This window comes from Schistocerca gregaria, chromosome 5, assembly GCF_023897955.1.
Source record: "Schistocerca gregaria isolate iqSchGreg1 chromosome 5, iqSchGreg1.2, whole genome shotgun sequence".
Taxonomy (NCBI): domain Eukaryota; kingdom Metazoa; phylum Arthropoda; class Insecta; order Orthoptera; family Acrididae; genus Schistocerca; species Schistocerca gregaria.
The window spans coordinates 658,391,938-658,407,261 of NC_064924.1; positions in this window are offsets into that span (position 1 = coordinate 658,391,938).

Here is a 15,324-nt window from a genome sequence, read left to right on the forward strand (position 1 = left end):
ACTGCAAATGTATTGACTTGCTCACTCCTTACATCGTTTGATGTACACTGGTGTGCAAAACTGAAGAACGAAAGTAACTGTTGCATGAAGTGTCACTGCCGTGTAACATAGTTCGATCACTCGTGCACCTTAAAAGTAAAGAACTGCTACGCAAAAGTACAGACGGTAATTGAAAGAAATAGTGAAATCAGTAGAGATGGGACATTTATTCAAAAAGAATAATTACACAAAAGTCACGGAGATATATGATGGTCCCCTGGACATTAGATGGCAAAACACGGTCTGCAACGTGCTCCAATTCTCACTAAAAGATTTGTGGAGAGTTCTCACGGTAGGGCGTTCCAGTCCAACAACTGCTGAATGATCGTCGGTGGATGGTGTTTGGTACATGTGTACGTATTGCAATACGTCTGCCCTATGCACCCCACACGTACTAAACGAGATTAAAGACTGAGGAATGGGCAGGCCAGTTCATTCGCCGAATATCCTCTCGTTCCAAGAGCTCCTTCATCTGAGCTGTTGGAAGCGGTCGCTCACTGTCATCCACAAAAATGAAGTCGCGGCAGTAAGCGCCCTGAAAAACACGCAAATCGGAACGAAGTACAGTGTCACAATAACGTTGACCGTTGAGTACACTGTGTTCAAGAATTCGAAGGTCGGTACGTCTGTACAACGTTATGCTTCCCCATTCTATAAGACCTGTACCACCTAAACCATCATGTTTGACAGTACAGGAAGAAGTGGAAACACGTAATGCAACCAGGAAAATTTTGCTAATACGTCGTATTCGTTGTGCACTTCTTTAATCCAAGGGACTGGGAGGCCATTGTGAGGAAGATGGCAGGAGTCTATGTTGAAAAGGCAGTCCTGAGGACTATAGGACGTCCACGGTTCAGAAATCATCCCATGCGCTGCATCAGGTCAGCTCCACGCCTGTCCTGGAGAGATGCGTGCTGAATGCGCTGTCAGAGGAAGTCCATTTTGGAGTAGAGGTGGGTATCCTGTCTGCCAAGTCTTAGCATCAAACGTTCAAGAGTAATACACCGTGACATGAGAAACAACTTGTGGTGAATCAAAATGTTAAACAGTTTCCTGGCGATGCTAGGATCCATTTATAATTCTAGTTATGCCACCGAAAGGTGGCAGATTGTAGCCCATCTGTGGCGCAAGTATGTAGTGTGTGTTACATATACTGCTTCGCGTGAAGAGTTGTATTTCGAAGTAGTGAAGATGCTCATAGCTGTTAAGGTATGTGTTTCAATTCGTTAGGAAACTACAGTTGTTAGAGTAATCACTAAACGTGATTAAACCGAAAGACTTCTGATCACGACGGGACGTTAAACACTAACCTAACCTAACCTAACTTCTGATCAAAATAAGACTTTATTGCAGTTTGGCAATAGGCGAGTCCCATTTGCCTCTAATGTACACGATCTCCAACGAATGAAACAACACACAGTATATAGCAAGTCCATAAACAAGCCTTAAAATCAGACCTTTTAGACCAAAGTAGTTCATAATGAACAAATGGACAAGAAAATAGTTCAAATTAACAATGCAGTATTGAAACTTACATCTACACCTACATCTGTCTGATTACTCTACAATTCACTCTCAAGTGCCTGGCGGAGCGTTTACCAACCACCTCCAGACTATTTCTCGACCATTCCATTATCGAACAGCACGCGGGAAAAAACGAACTCTTATATCTTTCCGTATGAGCTCTCATCTCACTTATTTTATTATGATTTATCTTTATGTAGGTGGGCATCAGCAAAATTCTAGGTGAGTTTTTGTATTTAAGGCAGTTGGAGACGACTGAAAGGAAAATAGATTAACGGAAGGGCGAAAACTGACTAAACTTCTGTTTGTAAACTGTGAACGGTTTTCAAAGCTAACCAGCTGAATAGACTAAAAAGGGAAGTATAGAGTGTATATTATCGGTTTTGAGATATGGCAGTGAGGTATGGACAACTAATTCGAACTCTACTGAAAACTGATGTCTGCCCTAGCGAACAATGGAAACGTAGAAGGGCCATACTGAAACTAATGAGCAATAATTTAAAATAATTAACCTTTATTTTTTAGACATGGCGAGTACATCTTCTTAATCTACATACTTTCTGTCGCTCTTCAACACAGTGTGCATCTCTTTGCATACATTTTTACCATCGTCCTGCAAGTTGTAAAATACCCTTACGATAGAACTCCGTTGTAGCTTCCCGAAGACACTGAAGCACCACTTGCGAGGCACCCTCTATCGTGTTGTACCGTTGAGATCGTACTTGCTCCTTAACAGAACCGGAAAGATGGTAGGCGGAGGGTGCTACATCCGGACTGTAGGCAGGATGTGGGAGAGTTTACCCCACCGGAATGTCACGATTATCTGCACAGTTATACGAACAGTCTGAGGACGCGCGTTATCTTGTTTCGGGATGATCTTCCCACTACGTTTATCGTAAAATGTACGACGAAACTTCAAACGCGTCTGTATGTAGTGGGCAGCATTTGTGGTTTATTCCACATTCAAGAAAATTAATAATGATCTTTTCTTGTTGCGTTCTGTTGGAGCAGTTTGAGTGCGGTCGGTACTAGGCAAGCCAGCGTCACTCGTGTTTGAATCTTCAAAAATGTTTCACTCACCTCCTAACACTGCTGGCGCCCATGCTGTCATCTCCATAGGCACATTGAAACCTGACATGAATTTCAGCAGCACATTTTCCTTTTTTAAACAATGAGTTCAATGGCAGCATGCTGTCTAAATGGAACACTTATGTCGGACTGTGGTCTCGTGATAGACGCTAATGACGTCACAGTCTGGCAACAGGTGGTGTAGATTACGAACCTGCAGTCACTTTTATTACATTGCTGGAATTGGAATTTTAACAGCGGGTTGCTCACGGCCTTCAAGATGGCCCTAGTATATTCAAGTTCCGTTGTCCTGTCGTCCTCCGTTAAGTGTAATATTTCGCTCAGAATTATCGCTTTGGGTTCGTTAAGTACAGAAGAATGAAACGAGGTTCTGGTACCATAAGTGTTTCGCCTTACTATCTGAAACGCATCACCAGTGGCTACACTGTTACGGATTGGGCAGTGAGATTGTAAATAGTTCTGGCACTGATGATACCTTTCAGATAATAAACGCGAAATGCGTATGGCACGAAAATCTTGTTTGATTCTGTTGTAATTAAACGAATCCAAAGGAAAGAGAGCTTCACTGCAAATTTAAACGCAGCCAAAACCTCTCAGACAAGCAGAAGCTAAACGATGTCAGAGTTAGCGTAAGGAGGGCTATGCGTGAAGCGTTCAGTGAATTCGAAAGTAAAATCCTATGAACCGACTTGATAGAAAATCCTAGGAAGTTCTGGTCTTATGTTAAATCAGTAAGTGGATCGAAATAGCATAGCCAGACGCTCTGGGATGATAATGGCATTGTAGCAGAGGATGACATGCGTAAAGCTGAAATACTAAACACCTTTTTCCAAAGTTGATTCACAGAGGAAGGCCGCACTGCAGTTACTTCTCTAAATCCTCGCACGAACGAAAAACTGGCTGACATAGAAATAAGTGTCCAAGGAATACAAAAGCAACTGAAATCATTCAACAGAGGAAAGTCCACTGGACCTAACGGAATCCAAATGCGATTCTACACAGACTACGCGAAAGAACTTGGCCCCCTACTAATAGCCGTGTACTGCAAGTCTCTAGAGGGACGGAAGGTTCCAAATGATTGGAAAAGAGCACAGGTAGATCCAGTCTTCAAGAACGGTCGTCGAGCAGATGCGCAAAACTATAGACCTATATCTATGAAGTCGATCTATTGTAGAATTTTAGAACATGTATTTTGCTCGAGTTTCATGTCATTTGTAGAAACCCAGAATCTACTCTGTAAGAATCAACATGGATTCTGGAAACAGCGATCGTGTGAGACCCAACTCGCTTTATTTGTTCATGAGACCCAGAAAATATTAGATAGAGGCTCCCAGGTAGATGCTGTTTTCCTTGCCTTCCGGAAGGCGTTCGATACAATTCTGTCGCCTGATAAACAAAGTAAGAGCCTACGGAATATCAGACGAGCCGTGTGGCTGGATTGAGGAGTTTTTAGCAAACAGAACAGAGCATGTTGTTCTCAATGGAGAGACGTCTACAGAAGATAAAGTAACCTCTGGCGTGCCGCAGGGGAGTGTTATGGGACCATTGTTTTTCACAATATATATAAATGACCTAGTAGATAGTGTCGGAAGTTCCATGCGGCTTTTCGCGGATGATGCTGCAGTAAACAGAGAAGTTGCAGCATTAGAAATTTGGAGCGAAATGCAGGAAGATCTGCAGAGGATAGGCACTTGGTGCAGGGAGTGGCAAGTGACCCTTAACATAGACAAATGTAATGTATTGCGAATACATAGAAAGAAGGATCCTTTATTGTATGATTATATGATAGCAGAACACACTGCTAGCAGTTACTTCTGTAAAATATCTGGGGGTATGCGTACGGAACGAATTGAAGTGGAATGATTATATAAAATTAATTGTTGGTAAGGCGGGTGCCAGGTTTAGATTCATTGGGAGAGCCCTTAGAAAATGTAGTCCATCAACAAAGGAGGTGGCTTACAAAACACTCGTACGACCTATACTTGAGTATTGCTCATCGGTGTGGGATCCGTACGAGATCGGGTTGACAGAAGAGATAGAGAATATCCAAAGAAGAGCGGCGCGTTTCGTCACAGGGTTATTTGGTAAGAGTGATAGCGTTACGGAGATGTTTAGCAAATTCAAGTGGCAGACTCTGCAAGAGAGGCGCTCTGCACCGCGGTGTAGCTTGCTGTCCACGTTTCGAGAGGGTGCGTTTCTGGATGAGGTATCGTATATGTTGCTTCCCCCTACTTATACCTCCCGGTGAGATCACGAATGTAAAATCAGAGATACTCGAGCGCGCTCGGATGCTTTCCGGCAGTCGTTCTTCCCGCGAACCACACGCGACTGGAACAGGAAAGGGATAATGACAGTGGCAAGTAAAGTGCCCTCCGCCACACACTGTTGGGTGGCTTGCGGAGTATAAATATAGATGTAGATGACAGATATGTTTGGAGTTACTAATAGTCAGGAAAGAAAACAAATGCAGATGAAATTATGAGTAACGAAACTCGAAATAGAAGTGGGAAATTTGTGAGATTAACAGAAGACGTGCTGATTATCGTCATTTTGATAATCAGACCACGTGAGGTCTCGACGTACACAGTAAGCTTTACAGTCGCGACCGAACCGTAGATCCTGAAAGGCCAGACTGTCCGCCAGTTGGTTTTACGCCCGGCACTAACGTAGCCCCCCCCCCCCCCCCACCCTACGCCGGTCGCCACGTACGGCCACGGCGCCCACCATTGTCGCCGAGGACTCTGTCCGTAGTAAGTCAGGGTCCTCCTCCGTTTAGTTGTATACCCTTGGAGCCGCGTCACTCAGGTCGACCGAATGAAGACGAATGGCTTGTTGCGTGCAGGCGGGATGTGTAGGACCTGCGCCACATTCGGCTTTACGACCTCTTCACGGCTTTCGAAACCGAACGCTCTCCTCCGCAACCTTCTGACCCCCAGTGCGTTTAGAGCTCTACCTGCGAGATTTCGTGAATGCCTTCGCACGCTTGTCACCGCTAAACTCGCCTCGCTGTTGCTGGAAGGCAACTTCGTAAAACAAAACACGGTCCTCCGCGAGTTCCTCCTCGCTTGTTAAAGAGTTACGGAGATGAAATCAATCGAGCGTGGCACTCGCTGTCCCTTGTTGCTTTTTTCCACCGACCTGTGCCTTCTCCTCTTCTCTGGGCCTGTGTTATATAATCGTTTCTATGCTACGGTATGGCTCTTTCCGACCCAGGGGCTTAGAATGAGAGATTTATTGCTCAGCACGCCGTAGCTAAATCCGTAACACAAACGTTTTGCAATTTGTTAGTATCTCAGTTCTGGTACTTCTCTACATAATCTTAATACGTGTAACTGACTGTGTCTGTTTGCTTGCAGATGTAAAAATTGAACAAAACCATTAACTCCACGAACTCAAATATATACCAGACTGCCGGCCGCGGTGACCAAGCGGTTCTAGACGTTTCAGTCCGGAACTACGCAACTACTACGGTCGCAGGTTCGAATCCTGCCTCGGGCATGGATGTGTGTGATGTCCTTAGGTTAGTTAGGTTTAAGTAGGTCTAAGTTCCAGGGGACTGGTGACCACAGAAGTTAAGTTCCATAGTGCTCAGAGCCAGTTGAACCATTTTTTGGAGTAACATCTCTAAGTCAACTGTGTTGAAAGTATTGTCTAGAAATTTTTGAAGAAGAGCAAAGGTGTGACAAATTTCGACTGCATATATTGACCCCAGAAGAAAAACAAATACGCGTGGACGTCTGCCGCGACTTGATTAAAATGCAAAACACGGAGAGAGTGACGAAACCTTGTGTTATCGATACTAGCCTACCACAAAACTGCAGAAATTGGCATTGAGGATGAACAGTTTGATTGCCTAACTGACACTGAAGCCACAGAATCGTGGGAGTTGAACGTCATCCCAAAGAAGGAGTGGTTCACAAAATTGTGTGCACTTTCCGTGCGTTATACTCGAGGGAGGGGGAGGGGTGTAGCTAGAAAGACTCTGTCGAATAGGATATGCACTAAAACCACTAACTTAAATTTTCTCTATTTTTTTATTAATTCAATGACCCAGTCTGGAATTTTTTCAAATAGTGGGATTTATACATCATCTGGTGGATAGCGGCAGAATCCAAACTTGTTTGTTCACGAATGAAGCTGTTGAACGATACGTGTTTTTTAAGTAAGGTACATTTGAAAATAGGTACGCAACGAAAGGTTATTTCAAACAAGTAAATTTATTTCAGAAAGTACTCTACTGGCCAGTAAAATTGCTACACCACGAAGATGACGTGCTACAAGGCGAAATTTAATCGACAGGAAGAAGATGCTGTGATATGCAAATGATTAGCTTTTCAGAGCATTGACACAAGGTTGGCGCCGGTGGCGACACCTACAACGTGCTGACATGAGGAAAGTTACCAACCGATTTCTCATACACAAATAGCAGTTGACCGGCGTTGGCTGGTGAAACGTTGTTGTGATGCCTCGTGTAAGGAGGAGAAGTGGAAACCATCACGTTTCCGATTTTGATAAAGGTCGGATTGTAGCCTATCGCGATTGCGGTTTATCGTAACGCGACATTGCTGCTCGCGTTGGTCTAGCTCCAATGACTGTTAGCAGAATATGGAAGCGGTGGGTTCAGGAGGGTTATGCGGAACGCCGTGATGGGTCCCAACGGCCTCGTATCACTAGCAGTCGAGATGACAGGCATCTTATCCGCATAGCTTTAACGGATCTTGCAGCCACGTCTCGATCCCTGAGTCAACAGATGGGGACGTTTGCAAGACAACAACCATCTGCACGAAACGTTCGACGACCTTTGCAGCAGCATGGACTATCAGTTCTGAGACCATGGCTGCCGTTACCCTTGACGCTGCATCACAGACAGGAGTGCCTGCGAGGGTTTACTCAACGACGAACCTGGGTGCAGGAATGGCAAAACGTCATTTTTTTCGGATGAATCCAGTTTCTGTTTACAGCATCATGATGGTCGCAACCGTGTTTGGCGATATCGCGGTGAACGCACATTGGAAGCGTGTATTCATCATCGCCATACTGGTGTATCCCCTGGCGTTATGGTATGGGGTGCCATTGGTTACACGTCTCGGTCACCTCTTGTTCGCATTGACGGCATTTTGAACAGTGGACGTTACATTTCAGATGTGTTACGGCCCGTGGCTTTACCCTTCATTCAATCCCTGCGAAACTCTACATTTCAGCAGGATAATGCAGTACCGCATGTTGCAGGTCCTGTATGGGTCTTTCTGGATACAGAAAATGTTCGACTGCTGCCCTGGCCAGCACATTCTCCAAATCTCTCACCAGTTGAAAACGTCTGGTCAATGGTGGCCGAGCAACTGGCTCGTCACAGTACGCCAGTCACTACTCTTGATGAACTGTGGTATCGTGTTGAAGCTGCATGGGGAGCTGTACCTGTACACGCCATCCAAGATCTGTTTGACTCAATGCCAAGGCGTATCAAGGCCGTTATTACGGCCAGATGAGGCTGTCCTGGGTACTGATTTCTCAAGATCTATGCACCCAAATTGCGTGAAAATTTAATAACATGTCGGTTGTAGTATAATATATTTGTCCAATGAATACCCGTTTATCATCTGCATTTCTTCTTGGTGTCGCAATTTTAATGGCCAGTATTACCTAGACAAATGTATTCCCAAGTTTTCATTACTCTACATTAATTATTCTTTGACGCTGCGACGTTTTTCGTTAGTGTTTGTATTTGACATATAAATTTTTAATATTTCCTAGAACTAAAGGCCATTTTGATAAAACGTTCGCACGTGTACTCGACTTGCACCTCATTAATATTTCCGAGAACTAAAGACCACGTTTGATACACGTTTAACCTTATTTTACAAAAAAAAAGTAGAAATGAAAAAACAAAACGAGATACCGCAAATTATAGTTGAGCGATCTGTTGGCTGATAGCCAGTATCGGATACACCTCTGGTGAGTAACGGCAGGGCAGCAGTAGCTGGGTAGCGCGAACTCCACGCGCCTCGCCCCCTTACCTGTTATCTGCTGCCAGCGCAGTGCAGCGCTTTCTGCGAACGTCGTTACAGCAGTGGCCGCGCAGGCCACCTGTTGCTGCGCGGCGGAATGTCCATAACCTGCCCCCGCGATAACTCGCGTTATAAATGCCCTTCCGCAGACCTTACACCGGCGCACGGGTTTCGCCTTCCTTGTCTACGCGGTATATTCATCTTTACTGACTCGTTTTCGATTTGTGCTGAAAGCATAACAAACATTATCAGCTTTAGTGAAGTATGGTGAATCTACGAGGAGACAAAATGATGCTAAACATAATGGAGGGCTTGCCGTAACATTCTTTCGTTTTAAATACAAAAATTATTTGTCATTAAATAATGCCACGAATCGTTCCTTAAGTACTGTGAAATTATTGCACCTCGTAGAAGATGCAATTCACTTGAGTTAGACCTATTACAACTCCCAGGGAGCTGCATTAAGCCAGTCATCGACAGCGGCTTAACGACCAAACCAACAGGATAAAGTCACTATTACTAACCATTAAACTCTGCGCCAAGTGAGTGGAAAGCAGTGATCTCTATGCTACCTGGATGTTGAACTTCAGCCATTATATCGTGCTAGCCATAGATGCTGATTTTTCGTTTCTTGCCAAACTACAACATGGCTGCTACAGAATGTCACTAGAACACGAGAAGAAAATACTTCTAGATTCTGCTCCCACATCAGCCTTTTACTTCATATGGTGACATAAAGCTCAAAACAAGAAATCAGTCTGCAATTCTTTGTCACATGCACACCGATGGAAATTTGCTTGCCAAACTACAATATGGCGGACAATGCAAAGCACGTGTATTTGCAGACACGCTGCAGTTCTGTATTCAGAGACCAGACTTCTACATCCAGGTTGTATACAGATCACTTGTGGCAAGTAAATAGTACGTTTACAACGTGGCCGCAGACTGCGTAGGGATGACGGATCGTGATTAGACGTTTGCAGTATCGATAAGGGAAGCGAAAATTTGTACTATAAGAAGATATCGAACATTGCGTAAACTTTACTGCCAAGACTGCTACGAGTATGTCTAACGAGATGCCAATTTTGCAGTATCAGCAGTTAATGTACCTGTTCTGAAAATGATAGAGGAAAATACTGCTAATATATGGTTAGTGGCCCATACACTCATAATTCCAGCTGATATGTGTCTCAGTAACCAAAAAGTTGACTCTATGATCTAAATTTCAAACCTTCGTTGTAGTGAACGGCTTCAGACTAGCGCAAGTAAGACGCAAACTACAGTAGCCTTTTATGTATTATAAGTAAACACCTAAATATGGCTCTCCTTTATCATTCTTAAAAAAATTTTGGCTCTAAGCGTTTATTTTGAACAATTATTCTCTCTCTCTCTCTCTCTCTCTCTCTCTCTCTCTCTCTCTCTGCTGGAAAACAGGCAATGCAGATTTGCTTCTTTTCAGGTTAGTTGGACATATGTAAACAACCTGAAAAAAAACAGTCGTTTTGAGTTTCTGGCAGGATCCTTCTGGATATTACACGTTATTCAAGTAGTCTACCAGATTCTTTTGTACGAATTGGTATGTAAAGTCTAATATCCTAACGTCCAGATCTCTGTTATTGATACTGACCAGTCTGGAACCGCGCGACCGCTACGGACGCAGGTTCGAATCCTGCCTCGGGCATGGATGTATGTGATGTCCTTAGTTTAGTTAGTTTATGTAGTTCTAAGTTCTAGGGGATTGATGACTTCAGATGGTCTCATAGTGCTCAGAGTCATACGAACCATTGATATTCATTGTTGTCCATTTTACTCTGCACTTCATCTCTATTTTATTTACCTGTAGTAGAACTGTATATCTGCGATTATTTCATGCAGTTATCGTAAAGTAGGGATCAACACCTACTTTTCTCAGTTAACAATCACCAATGTCGTCAAAAATTTATTTTTAAACTAACCGATTATTTGTTATTTTAACGGTTTTTTGTCTTTGCCGTACATTGCAACGAAATGCTACTCACACACAGTGGTTCTCCACTCACGCAATTCTAAAGTAACGGACACCGCGTGGTCTACACGAACATGAATTTCAAATTCATTGACTTCCTTAAGAAACCACTGGAGTGTTTTCCTGTGGTGAGAAATGACTGGAGAAAATTGACATGAAGTGGGCGCCTTTATATAAGAACGGTGTTCAATAACGTTCGTTCTCGGAAGTCATTTTTCCTGAAACAAGTAACTGTGTAATGTTTTCTAACAGAAGTAAAGCCTTGATACATTTAAAATCATACCAACGGGTTCTTTACCTTTAACCGCAAAGTTCATTGTAAGATCTAAATCTCAAACCTTCCATCATACGCCTAGTAGTATAAAAACTAAAAACAAAAAAAGAAAACGTACTGGTTCTTTGCGATTCAAAATGGCTTATTTAATAGCTTCACCTGTGAGGTAATGTACTTAAAAGCTTTACCTGTAAGTACATTAAAGAAAGAAGTGATAAATTCATCTTAACGTTTGCATGTAATTAAGAGAAATATGTTAAAGATGATATACATAGCAGAAATGGCATTTTTGTACTATTTTACTATTTGTCACGCAATTTACCGTTGAATTTACTGGCGAGACCATTCGATATACTGACGGTAATGAAACGTTTTAATTCTCGGTAACATTCATTACTTCCCTGTTCGTAGTTCATTTTATTTACTTATTTACACGTCTGGTTCCCTGGGACCAAATTCAGGAGCGAATCTCCAAGGGCATGGAACGTGTCAGTAAATGAAATTACGACATAAAACTAATAACAGATAAAATGAAGTGTTTGTGAACGTGACAATCTTCAAGTTTCGGATTAACATTACATCAGATTACTACATCACATTAACGGAATGTTACTTCTGGTGAAATAGATAACAATGTTTCCAGTTGCAGCATCTATCACGCATATACATGCATCTGTTGTTTTATAATATTTTTCATTAGCCACCTAGTCCAAAACCCGACAGTCCATTGCAGCGTCCAGCATACTTCTGGGTCACTGTTTACAGAAAGTATCTGATATTCTGAAGAACAGTCCCTCTGTAAATTTCACGTAGTCTGGCACCTAGGTAATTAATAACTTATTCACGCATATACAGATCAGTTCAAGTGTTTTAGACATTTAAACTTAATAGAACAATAAAATGTAATTAAAAGTTTGGAATAAAACTTTGTTAAAAGTAAACAAATTTTTACAGATCTAGTTTCAAAAGAATTTATAGGGTGATCCAAATGGTTGCACAAAACTTCAAAGAGTTGACAGAGGATTCGAGATACCAATTGTTGTTGCTGGCATACCAAAACCTTTGCTGCTTCAGGGTTACTTCCAAGAACTTAGGTTCTTACCCCGCAGTTGTATTTTGACTCCTGCATGAACTCTTCAATTTGTGCGCATCCTTTTGAATCCACCTGTTTATAAGATAATTCAACTAAGTTGTTTACTCATCTATTTTTTCACTAGTTTAAGATAACGTAATTCTGTCATCACTCAGATGAATTGAGAGAAACTTCTCACTGGGTGATACATACTCTCTCCTCATAATCACAGAGATATCGGTATTAACTTAGCTGTTTGAAAAGGAACGTATCATTTTTGCTGTTAGTTTCATAGTTCTAAAGGAGAAAAATCCGAAACTAACATACGTAGAACTTGGGATATCCCTGTGTATGAAAGCAAGAAAGGTCTTCAGCTGGTGTTCGTGATCTCCTACCCACATAAGGAAATACGTCAGGTCGGGTAAGGAGGAAACAGTGTGTTGCACTGCCGCAATGGTGGTGGGAAAGGTGCACTGTCTGTGTCGTTCACGTAAGTCGAATGCTGGTTAGTTTGAAAAAAATAAATAAATAAAGCAGCCCAGGAAAAACTGTTGTTGTTGTGGTCTTCAGTCCTGAGACTGGTTTGATGCAGGTCTTCATGCTACTCTATCTTGTGCAAGCTTCTTCATCTCCCAGTACCTACTGCAGCCTACATCCTTCTGAACCTGCTTGGTGTATTCATCTTTTGGTCTCCCTCTACGATTTTTACCCTCCACGATGCCCTCCAATACTAAATTTGTGATCCCTTGATGCCTCAGAACATGTCCTACCAACCGATCCCTTCTTCTGGTCAAGTTGTGCCACAAACTTCTCTTCTCCCCAGTCCTATTCAATACTTCCTCATTAGTTATGTGAACTACCCATATAATTTTCAGCATTCTTCTGTAGCACCACATTTCGAAAGCTTCTATCCTCTTCTCGTCCAAACTATTTATCGTCCATGTTTCACTTCCATAAATGGCTACACTCCGTACAAATACTTTCAGAAATGACTTCCTGACATTTAAATCTGTACTCGATGTTAACAAATTTCTCTTCTTCAGAAACGCTTTCCTTGCCATTGCCAGTCTACATTTTATATCCTGTGTACTTTGACCATCATCAGTTAATTTGCTCCACAAATACCAAAACTCCTTTACCACTTTGTCTCTCGTCCTAATCTAATTCCCTCAGCATCACCCGACTTAATACGACTACATCCCATTATCCTCGTTTTGCTTTTGTTGATGTTCATCTTGTACCCCCCTTTCAAGACACTGTCCATTCCGTTCAACTGCTCTTCCAAGTCCTTTGCTGTCTCTGACAGAATTACAATGTCATCGGCGAACCTCAAAGTTTTTATTTAATCTCCATGGATTTTAATACCTACTGCGAATTTTTCTTTTCTTTTCTTCACTGCTTGTTCAATATACAGATTGAATAACATCGGGCAGAGACTATAACCCTGTCTCACTCCCTTCCCAACCACTGCTTCCCTTTCATGCCCCTTGACTCTTATACCTGCCATCTGGTTTCTGTAGAAATCGTAAATGGCCTTTCGCTCCCTGTATTTTACCCCTGCCACCTTCAGAATTTGAAAGAGAGTGTTCCAGTCAACATTGTCAAAAGCTTTCTCTAAGTCTATAAATACTAGAAACGTAGGTTTGCCCTTCCTTAATCTAGCTTCTAAGATAAGTCGTAGGGTCAGTATTGCCTCACGTGTTCCAACATTTCTACAGAATCCAAACTGATCTTGCTCGCATCTCGTGGTCGTGCGGTAGCGTTCTCGCTTCCCACGCCCGGGTTCCCGGGTTCGATTCCTGGTGGAGTCAGGGATTTTCTCTGCCTCGTGATGGCTGGGTGTTGTGTGATGTCCTTAGGTTAGTTAGGTTTAAGTAGTTCTAAGTTCTAGGGGACTGATGACCATAGATGTTAAGTCCCATGGTGCTCAGAGCCATTTGAACCATTTGAACCAAACTGATCTTCCCCGAGGTCGGCTTCTACTAGTTTTTCCATTCGTCTGTAAAGAATTCGCGTTAGTATTTTGCAGCTGTGACTTATTAAACTGATAGTACGGTAATTCTCACATCTGTCAACACCTGCTTTCTTTGGTATTGGAATTATTATATTCTTCTTGAAGTCTGAGGGTATTTCGCCTGTTTCATACATCTTGCTCACCAGATGGTAGAGTTTTGTCAGGACTGGCTCTCCCAAGGCCGTCAGTAGTTCCAATGGAATGTTGTCTACTCCTGGGGCCTTGTTTAGACTCAGGTCTTTCAGTGCTCTGTCAAACTCTGCACGCAGTATCGTATCTCCAATTTGATCTTCATCTACATCCTCTTCCATTTCCATAATATTGTCCTCAAGGACATCGCCCTGAGGAAGGCGTCTTGCAACAGACGCCGAAACGTTGGAATTTTATAAATGACAATGCGGTCTCTAACCCAGAAGAATTTTATTGACATTGACAACGGCCACGGAAGCCTACGGTTACATCGGTCTTCACGTGTTTGGAATGAAGTTTGAGACCTCTCACATTAAGAAAACTTCATCGTTACTTTATTTTTCCATTATCTAACTCTCATAATTTTCATATTAAAACGTGGACATCTGTAATTCACGGAAGAAATGAGAAGGAAAGAAAGAACATCTACGATGAAAAACCTGAACTCATCTCATAATGAAATTATTTATTTCACATGTCAGACTCTGCTATTTTTTTCGTTAGCTTTCGCGCATATTGTTTGAATGCAACTCCACCAATACGTCCTAGAAAGGAAACTGCCAACTAATGTGAAGTTACCTTACAAAATTTCAGCACTGTATATGAGTTGCTTTTATGTTTAATCTTAGTCCTAATGATAATTAATTATTTCTAAAGAATTAAAACATATTCAAAATCATCCTGACTGGATTAACTGTAGATTCTTGGTGAAACAGAGTAAATTAATTAAAGAACCATTGTTTATTTGCCTTGTTTCACAAAGTTTATCTTGGTGACTGTACAACCGAGATTCGGATCATAAGCCTATTTTCAAGTACATTACTAATTCCAAAGGTGATGAGGCAAAGATAAACATGATGATAAGCAAAGATAAACAGCTCTGCTTCTTAATGTATCGGTCCTTGGCTTAATATAAAATTGTTTCAATACCAGTTTTTCACAAATTATATCTTGAATTATACAATTCCGCAGTTACACTAACATGAAAAAACATACCTAGGAATAAACTTATGCATCAGCCTATAAATTTTAATGTACTCGTGGACTGAGGCTCAAAGTTTTACTGCTGTTTAGTTGTGATATCATCTAAGAGAGGCGAATAATTGAACTAGG